Source organism: Vipera ursinii (genome assembly GCF_947247035.1).
Source record: "Vipera ursinii genome assembly, chromosome: 3".
NCBI lineage: Eukaryota > Metazoa > Chordata > Lepidosauria > Squamata > Viperidae > Vipera > Vipera ursinii.
Window position 1 is genome coordinate 50,135,619 of NC_139516.1, and position 12,271 is coordinate 50,147,889.

Consider the following 12,271-nt stretch of genomic DNA (forward strand, 5'->3'; position numbering starts at 1 on the left):
TCTGATCTATAGGACAGAGCAAAATTATACTGGCAGTCTTCGTGCCATTTTAGAGACTGAAGACAGGCACATTAAACCCACAATATGCCAAAAGTGGGCATGCGGTGGCTCAGTGGGTTAGGACGCTGAGCTTGTCGATCAGATGGTCAGCAGTTTGGCGGGTCGAATCCCGAGTGCCGCGTAACAGAGTGAGCTCCTGTTACTCGTCCCAGCTTCTGCCAACCTAGCAGTTCGAAAGCACGTAAAAATGCAAGTAGAAAAATAGGGACCACTCCGGTGGGAAGGTAACAGCGTTCCGTGCGCCTTTGGCGTCTAGTCATGCCGGCCACATGACCACGGAGACGTCCTCGGACAAGCGCTGGCTCTTCGGCTTTGAAACGGAGATGAGCACCGGCCCCTAGAGTCGGAAACGACTAGCACGCATGTGCAGGGGAACCTTTACCTTTACCTTTTTTTTAGCCCTATCAAGTTTACTTGTCTCTCCATGAATATGCCAATTTTATCTGGATTAAGTTTTTTAAAAATTTCAAGTATAATTCAGTTCCACAAATACTTTTGACCCCCTACTTTCTCTCCAAATTAATTAGTTTCAATCTGCGGTAATGATTTTTTAAAACAAATCCTATCCAGGTCCACTCAATATTATTTTCATTAGCTGTTTTTTTGATAATTGCATCAAAGGTAATATTGTTGTGAACAAAATAGATCCTCGGAGTACCAAGACCTTAAATTTTCAGGCTAATATTTGAGAGCTCTTAGTGAACAGGATATATTATTTCAGTGTACTTAAAACTAAATGAAACTTTCACTCTAAATACTCCTTTCTTTTAGCACCTACATTGCAAATACAATTAACAGCAAAATTAAGTATTCAGGCACTTTGCAATTAGATTTTTACAGGCCACTGTAACATCAACCACAGCCTATTTATCTTAAATAATATAGCAATTCTCACTAGAAGATGTAGGATAGTGCTAGTTTTGTATTAGGTTCATCATTGCCTAGCTTTTGAATCCAAAGAGTCTGCCATTTTCAGTGCAGGTAGTCCTCAACTTACAATTCATTTAATGACTGTTTGAAGTTACAGTGGCACTGCAAAAAGTGGCTTATGACCATTGTCCACACTTATGACCATTGCAGGATCCCCATGGCCATGTGATCAAAATTCAGACACTTGGCAACTGCCTTGTATTTATGACACTTGCAGTGTCCCGGAGTCATGTGATCCACTTTTGCGACTTCAGACAAGCAAAGTCAAGGGAAAGTCAGATTCACTTAATGTTACTAAAACTGCAGTGATTGACTTAACAACTGTGGCAAGAAAGGTCATAAAATGAAGCAAAACTCAACCATCATAGCAACAGAAATTTTGGGGTCAATTGTGGTCGTAAGTCGAGGAATATCTGAATCTTTGCTCAATTATACTAGCAATTACAACTGCAAGTCCAGAACTCTGAAATTCTCTGGTTTTCTTGTGTGGGAACGGCCAAAATTTGGCCTCCCAAGAATTTGGCCTCTCAGCCTTCAGCTTTCCCAAACCCCATTATTGGCCTCCACGTGAGTTACAGTGATGAGCATACTCTCCTGGCTCACAGGCTGGCATGTGGGAGGTTTGGGAAACGCTATGATAGAGCTTTCACATATATCTTTTAGTATCTTGTTTTTGTAATGATCTCATAGGCACCTGAGTAGTTCTCTCTATGTATCCTATTTTGTATGAGATTGATGGGGTTTGTGTAATGTTGTATTTGGTATTCAGAAGAGGGAGGTGAATAAAAGTTCAGCGGGCAGTGCTCAGGAGGTTTTTTGGGAGACGAGGCTGCCTGGCTGGTTCAGAGCATCTCTATCGACCTGGATCTGAATTCTTTTCTCTACTCTCTTGCAGCCATCATTGCTACTATCATAATGGCAATGGGAAGAACCTTTGTTTGGACTCAGAAGCTAAGCACTGATGAGCCTAATAAGTATACAGATAGGAGATGACCAGAGAATTCCATGGCTACAGAAACCACCACCACCACCCCAAAAAAAGCAGTGACTTCCATCCTTTCACCACAAAAATTGCATGAATGAGTCCAACTCAACTCAAATAAGTTTTTGTTACTTTTATTTGGTTACAAAATTCTCATGCATCTGCATCATGGGCAGAGGAGCCCATGAAATTTTATATTATGACTTTAATTAAACTTTAAGCCATGTTAGCTCCAGCGTGCCACAAGAATCTTTTGTCATAGACTTCTGTATTCCAAAAAGGTTTATGTATGCAGTCGGCATAGTGTCACAAGAATTATATGGTAGCCAGCATATCTGAAGAAACATTTCTGCTGTCAGATGGCACATAATAAACATGTGTTTGATCTAGGGAACTCCTAATGGATCCTCTGTCCAGGCCCAAGCATGATTTGAAGCTTCTTTCTACCTTTGAATTGGCACAACTTCCATTAGATAGAAAATACAGAATATGTCAAACACTAACTGTATCACACTCATTCATTTTTCAGAACAAAAGAAGCTCCATAGAAATACTAAGAAGTTTATACCGATTCCAATATCATTAGTGATAATTATCTTCAACAACTTCCCTATGATTATTTGGGTACATTAACTGAAATGAAAAAAAAAACGGTTCCATCAAATTGTAGTCAAATTATCTTCCAAGAAGACCCATTCCAATATAAGATGTCCATTTCTTTTTATTATTGTATGCTGTAGATGTTTTGTTTTCTTGTAGAAATTGTTTGTCACAGAATTAAGATCTACCATCTACAGTGCTTTACTGTTCTTTTTTTTTTTTGGAGAAGAGGCGTTGCAGAGCTGTCAAATGCAAACTGTCAGATATAATCAAAAAAAGTGTGCAATGTCAGCGACCAAATTCAGGCAATTATGCATGATTTTTAAATGTTTCTTTCCAGCTGCTTACAGGTAAGTATTATATCCCATTTTATACAATTGTATTTTATTTATTACATTTATATCCCACCTTTATTACTTTATATGTAACTCAGAGTAGTTAACATACTCCTCCTCCTATTTTCCCCACAATAACTTTGTGAAGTGGGTTGGGCTGAGAGAGAGTGACTGGCCCTAAGTCATACAAGTCAGCTTTCATGCCTAAGGTGGGACTAGAACTCTCAGTCTCCTGGTTTCTAGACCAACATCTTAATCACTACACCAAGCATTATCTAGTCACTTGCAACATTTTCTTTATTATTAGCATTAAAGATGGGCATGGAGAAGCTAATTGGTATATTCTGTTGCTATTCTCCTTCTGGAACAATTTCACATCCCGTTCAAGGTTTCGGCATCATGCATGTGTAGTGGTTACAATGTTTTTCAATCTTGGCAACTTTAAGATGTGTGGACTTCAACTTTTTAAGCAAATCACTGCAGTCATTACGCTAATCTGCAATCACTGAGCAAATATTACAGCTGTAAGTGCAAACCCACCATTCCAAATGGGGCTATTTTACTGTAAAATGGCAAAAAAAGTTGCAAGTCATGATCACATGACCACAAGGCACTGCAACTGGTCATAAATGCAAGTCAATTGCCAATGCCAATTTGCAATCATGTGACCATGGGCAGTGGTGTGATGGTCATAAGGGCAAGTACTCCTTCTAAGTGGAAAGACCGGAGTTTTTTCAGCACCATCGTAACTCTGAATGGTTGCTAAATGAGTGGTCATAAATCAAGGACTGCCTGTTTACTGTAGGTCTTTCCTAATGGTTAGCATTTTTTTTAAATTATTGTTTATGATATGTATCTATTTCTATCTTTTATTATTATTCTACTGATATTCTTAACTGCATTTTCTGCCCAGATTTCCCTTGGCAATATATGAAGCCATATATATTGCCCCCCTGCTCTGTGGGGTTTCACAGAGTTCAATACCCTCCCAACTCTTTTTTTTAAAAAAAAACCCTATTTTTTATTGAAATTTAATAAGAAAATAAAATACAATAGGCAATAAATAAAATACAAACTAAACTCAAAAAATAGGTGAAAGTAAAAGAAGAAAAGATGTACTGAAAAATGAAAAAAGAAGAAATATTTAAAGTAGCTTCCGATCTTATCACAACAGGCATGAACAAAGTTAATAATTTATCACCTCCCCGTAACATTAACATGCAAATATGTCTCCTCACAACCCATCCCTTATTCATAAGCAAATCCATTAATATTTCAGTCCTGGTGTCAGCAAAAAATCCATAAAGTTATCCCAGATTTAAACATACGGTACATGTCTTAATTCAAACAAACCACCTATTTCTTTTTTATTCTACCAATCTTAATCTTTAGTTCATTCAAATACTGTCATAGGATTTGATCTCTTTTCAGTTTTTCTTTACCTCACCTTGAAGATTTCTACAAGACTTTATCCAATTTCTTTTGTAAGTCCAGTAAAAAGTTGTTATCGGATCAATCTCTTGGCTTGTTATCTGTAATTCCACTTTAGGTTTTTTTTCTGTCTTATAGTTCATATTTTTTATATTTTCTAGTATGTTTGCAATTTTTTTATATCCTCATATTTCTACATCAGGGTCCCAAAAATGCTTTTTTCCAAAAGGCAACTGGACTTTCTTTTTTTTTTCTTTGAAAACATTTCATTTCTCATTCAAGAAGCTTCCTCAGTTCTAACTGACTGGTAGGGAGTGGAAGGATTTATATTCTTTGCAGTTTGCCGATCTTTGCACTCTGATCTGTCATTAATTCTCTGAGAGTGTTAAAGCCACTGTGGGGTTTATCTGTATCCTCAGACTTACCTGAATCAGAGTGAAATCTCTTTAATGTTGTAAATCTTCCAAGATGTTGTCTTTCACATCAGTAGTGTCTTATTTAATATATTTTAGACATAGTCTATTCCTAAAAGCATTGCTGCTAGCTTTTGACTCCATACTTTAAATATCTCCTGAAGTATTTCAAATGTCATAGGATTTTCTGCCATTTGTAAGATCCAATGCTGACCAAAGATGAGACAGGCTTTTCATTATTTTCTCTTTTTTCTTTCTGCCTGAAATCTCTAGGCCCCTCTATAATAGATTCAATTTCTAACATCACAAAGATTCAGATTTCTGTTTTGTTTAGGATATACTCAACAAGTTAGTTCCTATGAATGTGCTGTTTATTTATACAATTATTTCCAAAATCTTACAGCAAAAGTCCTAATATTCTTTTATTCCAAGTTTGTCCGATTTTTTAATTTATTTATAACTCTCTTAAATCAGATTTTTGTTTACCATTTTCCATTTATTTCTAATTCTTTATGCTCTTAATTATAGTTAATTTTTCTTTTATTCAAAATGAAGGTAGTCATTTTCAAACTTGTTTAGAAGATCTCTAATATCCTTAAGACAGTTAAATAGGTAATTTTCAAAAGTATTTAGAAAGTGAATTAATAAACTCATTGTCCTTAGAAGTCTCCACCATGGTTGTCTCCTGACACTCAAACCCATAGGAAACTGCTGCCCTGTCCTTGCAAGAAACAGACTGAGTGCAAGTGGGCAATCTCCCATCTTCTCCTTGTCCAGAAATATTCTGTGCTACCAATCTACATGCCAGTCCTTTGGTCTTATCTATAATCATCATTTCTATCCATTACAAAGACAGCTTACCTCACCATGCCTTACCTGGAAGCTCTAGTACTCTCTCTACATAACACCGACATGAACTATTGGATAAGATCATCTGCCACCATGATATGTCTTGGTGACATAAAGTATCGATACATCGTTAGCCTTGATAAATAAATTGATGCTCTTGATGTCCTATCCTAATGCCTGGAGATTATGGGGAATAAAAGGCTCCAGCTGAACTCCGGCAACAGTGAGTGCATTTTAAATAATGAATTAAGAATCAAGTCACAAAAGGAATATATGAAGGAAGACTGGATGAGCGGAGAAAAGGGGGAAGATTGCAGAAGCGCACAGCTGAATTAAAGAGGAAATGTATTAAAATAATTGTGAAACAAATGTATCCTTGTTCTTAGGACAGACGCTGATCAAGGTAGCCATAATCCTGTTAGCGTAACTGCACGTATTCCCCAGTGACTGTCTTAAAGAGGAATGTACTAAAGTCCTTGTTTAAGCAAACATAGTTTTGTCCTTAAGGCAGATGATGATTGGGATAACCATATCTTGTCTGTGAAACTACACGTACTGCAAGCATTTTTCTTCTGTAAACTGTCTTTGGATAAGAATGTGTAGAATATTAACCACATAAGTAACAATGTATAACAATGTATAACAATGTATAACTAGGAATTAGAGGTGTATAAATATGTCTGTTCAAGAGCCCTTCGGGGTTCAAACCTTTTGCTTTGTTTAAGCCTTCTGAATCTGCGCATTGAAACCTTTCCTTTCCTGAAGAGCTGGCATGAGTCTCTTATTTCTACAACAGTTCCATGGCACCCCAGATGGGACTTCATAGTGAGGCAATGTTTTACTGAGGGCAGCCCGACCCCTCGGACCCGACGAGTGGCCACTTCTGAACATTCTCCAGGCGCCACGGGGGAAAACACCTCCGGTTAGACAGCAGTGACACCTCTGCAGGGCCGACGGTGCTGACAGCTAGTCCAAGATCCCTTGAGGGAAGGAAAGGAGGTCTGAACGCGAATCCTGGCCAGGACGGGGAAAGGATGAAGTGTGAAGACGCCTCAGGAGAGTATGTGTTAAAGGGGAAAGGTACCGATCTCATTTGAAGATAGAAAAGGGGGACTGATCACCCTCCTGAACTTGGGACTAGTCCGTGTGTTAGGTTGTGTATATGTTAAAGTTGTGAAGTACCTATTTCACCTGAAGATAGAAGAGGGGAACTGATCACCCTCCTGGACTCGGGACGGCGATCCTAAAGTAGTCCATGTTAGGTTGTGTGTGTGGGAGGTTAAGCCATTGCAGTTCCTATTGGTGACCGTTGGAACATCCGGCACCGTAGGTCAGTGGCAGTGTTCTTAGAATGGGGGGGAGAAGCAGTGTTCCCAGCACACCGCTGAAATGCATGTTGAAAGGTTTTGATGATTATTTTAATCATATGCACTATACAGTCCCCTATCCTAAGGTGACGAAAAGAGAGGTTGAGGTTTCTATGTGAAAAGCAGTGGTCACATATGGGGGTTGGGTGGCCGCAAGAGGGTACATTCAAAAAATTGGATTGGATTGGCAGGGACAAGTTGGATGGATTGACGGGGACTGGGCTTACAAGAGGCTCCCCCCTGAGCCTTTGGTAACTATGAATATAGGGGGCTAAGGTGGAACGAATAAACCGCACTTTAAAGGAACCGCACTTTAAAGGAGAAAATTTTGATTCCACTGACTGCTAGGTGGTTCTCAGTAATAGACTTAAAGGATGCCTTTTTCACAATCCCAATCCACAAGATCAGTCAGCCATTGTTTGCATTTGAGTGGGAGAGCCCGGGGACAGGTCAGAAGAGGCAATAGTTTATAGTTTTATAGTTTTATTTAATTTGTATACCGCCCTTCTCCCTAGGGACTCAGGGCGGTTCACAGGGCATATATAAATTACGATACAAAAGTTAAAATAAGATTAAACCAATGCCCAAATAAAAAACAATAATACAATAATAAAAACAACAATTTTAAAAGCCCATATTCCCCCATCAGGCCAGACCAGCTAATTCGAATAAGTGGGTCTTCAGGCCGCGACGGAAGGTTCGGAGGTCTGATGTCATCCGGAGCTCCACCGGCAGTTGATTCCATAGTGCCGGAGCGCCCACAGAGAAGGCAGACTCGACTTCCTCAGGGGTTTAAGAATTCACCCACCTTGTTTGGTACTGCTCTAGGAAAAGACTTGCAGCATTATGTACCCCGGCAACCTGGAGATATAGTTTTACAGTATGTCGATAATGTTTTGATTACAGGCAGGACAGAGGACTCGTGTTGGGATAATACGAGAACTCTTTTGCTTCTGTTATTGAAATGTGGTTATCGGGTATCTAGAAAGAAGGCACAACTGGTACAGCAGAAGGTAAGATACTTGGGGTATGATATTATGCATGGTCAGAGAACCCTAGGACAAGAAAGGAAGCAGGCAATTCTAGCCATTGCGGAACCAGTAAACAGAAGGCAGCTGCGAGGTTTTTTGGGGTTAGCTAGTTTTTGCAGAATTTGGATACCTAATTTTGCACTGTTGGCAGCACCGTTTTATACAGCTACAAAGGGGGGGTGACTTTGAACATATTCAGTGGGGAGGAGAACAAAGAAGTGGCCTGATGCTTTGCTATTAGCACTGTATTCTGTGAGGTGTGTGCCGCGAAAACAGTACAGATTATCCCCGTCTGAATTGATGTTTAGCCGTCCTCCTACTCTGTTAAAACGAAACCTGTCAGGATGGCCAGAACTGGGGCATAAGGGGGGAGTGTGGAACATGGAGATGGTACAAGAACTAAATAAACAGGTTGAAAAGCTTCAAGGTTATGTGCTGGAACAAACCCCTCCTAGAATAGTAACAAAGTATCATCCCTTCAAACCTGGAGACAGAGTCTGGGTGAAACATTGTAAGCGGGAACAGCTAGATGGAAAGGACCATATGTTGTTCTGATGTCCTCTGCTCTTGCTCTCAAGATTGCAGAATCCAAATCATGGATCCACTGGACAAGGGTCAAAGCAGCAGCTGAATCTAAATGGGTGGTGTCTAAAGATCCAATGGTTCCCACAAAGTTAACGTTTAAATGAAAGTGATATATGATTTGTTAGTGTAGCTGGACTTATTTAAGAAACTTTAGTATATTTGCTGAAAGGCTACTCTGCTGGAACCTTACCGGCAATAGGTTCCTCTACGCACAGTAGTGAAGACCCCTGCTAAGTCACTCCGGAAGCTGACTTTCTACGCACAGGAGAAGAATGGAGAAAAGTTTACTTCTGTTATGGGTGTATTGTGTTGCTACCACATGTAACAATGTTTGCATTTACAATTATGGACTTTGGAGTAAGCCAGAGGAAACACCTCAGATTGTTCAATCATATCTTGTAGGCATTGGAGATTGTGATGGAAATCCTCCGCTTAGTTTTAATCGTGAATATTGGCATTATATTTTACCATATCCCTGTCAGTATCCACAGGTGTTTGATAGAATTGCTAAGGATGCTTGTCAAGCCAGGCAACCAGCCAATCCTGAAGCCTGCAAGTATGTGGGTTATGTGTTCAGAAAGGGAATGTGTGTAAAAGCCCTGTACAATAGAACTCCCCCTCCTCTAACTTTGGATTGTGGTATCCCAGTATTTTGGGGAGGGGAACATATAAGAATGCTCCCTCAGTTGAGGCCTGGATGGAGAGGAACTTGTGTTTTGCAAATATTAGAAGATGGTGTAACAATCAGGAGATCAAAGAAGCGAGGTCCTGGTAAGAAAAGAATTATAAGGGCCATAAGTCACCAAGGATGTGAACCTTGTGTGAATGGACAAACCCTGAAAGCCAGTGGATCAGTGCCAAAAACTTGTACTCAATTCTATTTGCCAGTATGTACTTTCAATCAAGTAATATATAAAAAGTGTAATGGGTCAGATGGAATAAAATGTTATAGGGATGAACAATATAAGGTATGAACATCTTTGGGAAATGCCCCTGAGCCTTTAAAGTTTGATATAACTATCATGCCTTTGTATACCTTAATTTTTTCCGAATTACAAATTAGAGATCAGGATTATAGATTGAGAGCGTTCGCAGACGATCTGGTTGTTACAGTGACCCAGCCGGTGAACTCTGTTGTGGACCTGATGGAGATAATAATACAATATGGGAAGGTTTCTGGATTTAAAGTTAATACACAAAAAACTAAAATCCTGGCCAAAAATATGACAGCTTCGCAAAAGGCTCTCTTAGAAGGATTAACTGGATTTGAGATTGTTAAAAGGGTTAAATATTTGGGGGTGCTTCTGTCGCCCTCTAATACAAAGTTATATAAAAATAACTATGAAAAATTATGGGGGAAAATTCAAAAAGAAATGGAGAGTTGGGAAAAATTGCAATTGTCTTTGTTGGGGCGAATCGCAGCAGTGAAAATGAATGTCCTGCCTAAATTTTTATTTTTATTTCAAATGATACCGGTTCTTAAGAAAGATTCTAATTTGGAGGAATGGCAGCGAGGTATCAATAAATTTGTTTGGGCAGGGAAAAGGCCGAGAGTTAAACTTAAGATTATGCAGGATACTCGTGAAAGAGGTGGTCTTAAAATGCCTAATTTTAAATTATATTATGAAGCTGCTGCGTTAGCAGGAATAAGTGATTGGATCAATTTGACACAAGAGAGATTATTAAATCTTGAGGGCCACAACTTGTTGTTTGGCTGGCATGCATATTTGTTGTATGATAAGAAGGTAGATAATGTGTTTAGAGTGCATATTTTAAGACAGGCATTGTTGAGAGTTTGGAAGAAGTACAGATATAAGCTAGATTGTAAGATACCATTGTGGGCAATCCCAAAACACGCAATAGAAAATATAAATGTTGGTTTTAAACATGATGTGACTACGTACAAGGAGATTTTAAGCTTGGAAAGAAATGTCTGGTGTTTGAAACCATATAGCCTCTTGCGAGATGAGAACATTGTTCAAACTTGGTTTCAATATATTCAGCTACGGGCCAGGTGGAAAGAAGATCAGAAAAATGGTTTTACAATGACTGATGAAAATTTGATAAAGCAAATTAGAAATCAGGGTCCAGCACATATTAAACGGATATATCTTGCATTGATAGAAATTGACTCAGAAACAGAACTTGTTAAAGATTGTATGATAAAATGGGCCCAAAACATTCAAGAAGTTATTACAATGGACACGTGGGAAAAGATTTGGGTGAGGAACGTAAAATTTACACAAGCTCAAAATTTAAGAGAGAACTTTTATAAAATGTTTTATAGATGGCATCTAGATCCTAAAAAACTTGCAAGTATGTATCCGAATTATCAGCCTAAATGTTGGAGGTGTGGCGATGAAGATGCAACATATTTTCACATATGGTGGACCTGTAAAAAGGTTAAGGCTTTTTAGATAAAAATATGGTGGAACATGCAGAAGATTTTCAAGCAAAGGATAAAGTTTTGTCCGCAACTTTTTTTGTTGGGTATAATTACAGATGTTACGGTTGTAGACACTAAGCTGCTGTTGAATTTAATTACGGCAGCAAGACTTTTAATAGGTCAGTATTGGAAGAAGGAGGAACTGCCGACTATAGAAGAATGGACTTTAAAGGTATCTGACCTGGCAGAGATGGCAAAGATCTCAGCTTATTTGAAAGATCATTCGCAAGAACGTTATGTTATGGAGTGGAGAAAATGGATTGACTATATCCAGAACAAATATGGGACTAAGAAGTTTCATCTAGCATTTGAATAAGTCTTCCTTTCTTTTTTCTTTTTTCCCCCTTTTTTCTTTTTATATTTAATATTAATAGTGTTTGTAGTTATCCTATATGAGCTAGAGAGTGATAGATTTTAGAGTTTATGGTTGTTAGCATATGGATGTTTATGATTGTTTTTTTTTGTTTTTTATACCTTGTACTTAGCTCTGGGAAGTCGGGGGGGGGAGGGGAGGGGGGAGGGGTAGGGAGGGAGGGGTAGGGGAGGGGTAGGGGGGACTGTTAAAGATAAAATGTATGATAAAACTTTTCAATAAAAAAAACTATCATGCCTTATCTGAACTCCAACAAGGAAGAGGAATGGGTAGCCCCCAGTGACATGTACTGGATTTGTGGCATCTTTGTTTATGAGGTGTTACCTAAGAATTGGTCAGGATCATGTGTATTAGGTTGGATAAAGCCCTCATTCTTTCTTTTGCCAATACGATCACGACAGATGCTTGGTGTGCCAGTCTATGATCAAATGGGAAATCAAAGAAAGAGAGGTGGACACAGCCTTCTCTAACTTCCCTTGTAGAGAATCCAATTATTATGAGAAAATGGGGGATTTGTGGAATTCAGAGAGGATAGTTTGTGTGTATGGCCAAGCAACCTGGGCAGAGGATGGCACCTATGGTTACAGAACACCAATCTATATGATAAACTGTATAATTAGGCTGCAGGCTGTTGTGGATCTGGCAGGGCAACGCCTAGATAAAGCCTTAAACTTGTTAGCTTTAACCACTGATAAAATTCGGACAGCTGTCTATCAAAACCGATTGGCTTTGGATTACCTATTGGCAAAAGAAGGTGGAGTGTGTGGAAAATTCAATCTTTCAAATCGTTGTCTTCAAATTGACGAAACTGGACAGGTAATCAAACAATTAACCACTGAAATGAGGCAATTGACACACAATGCAGATCA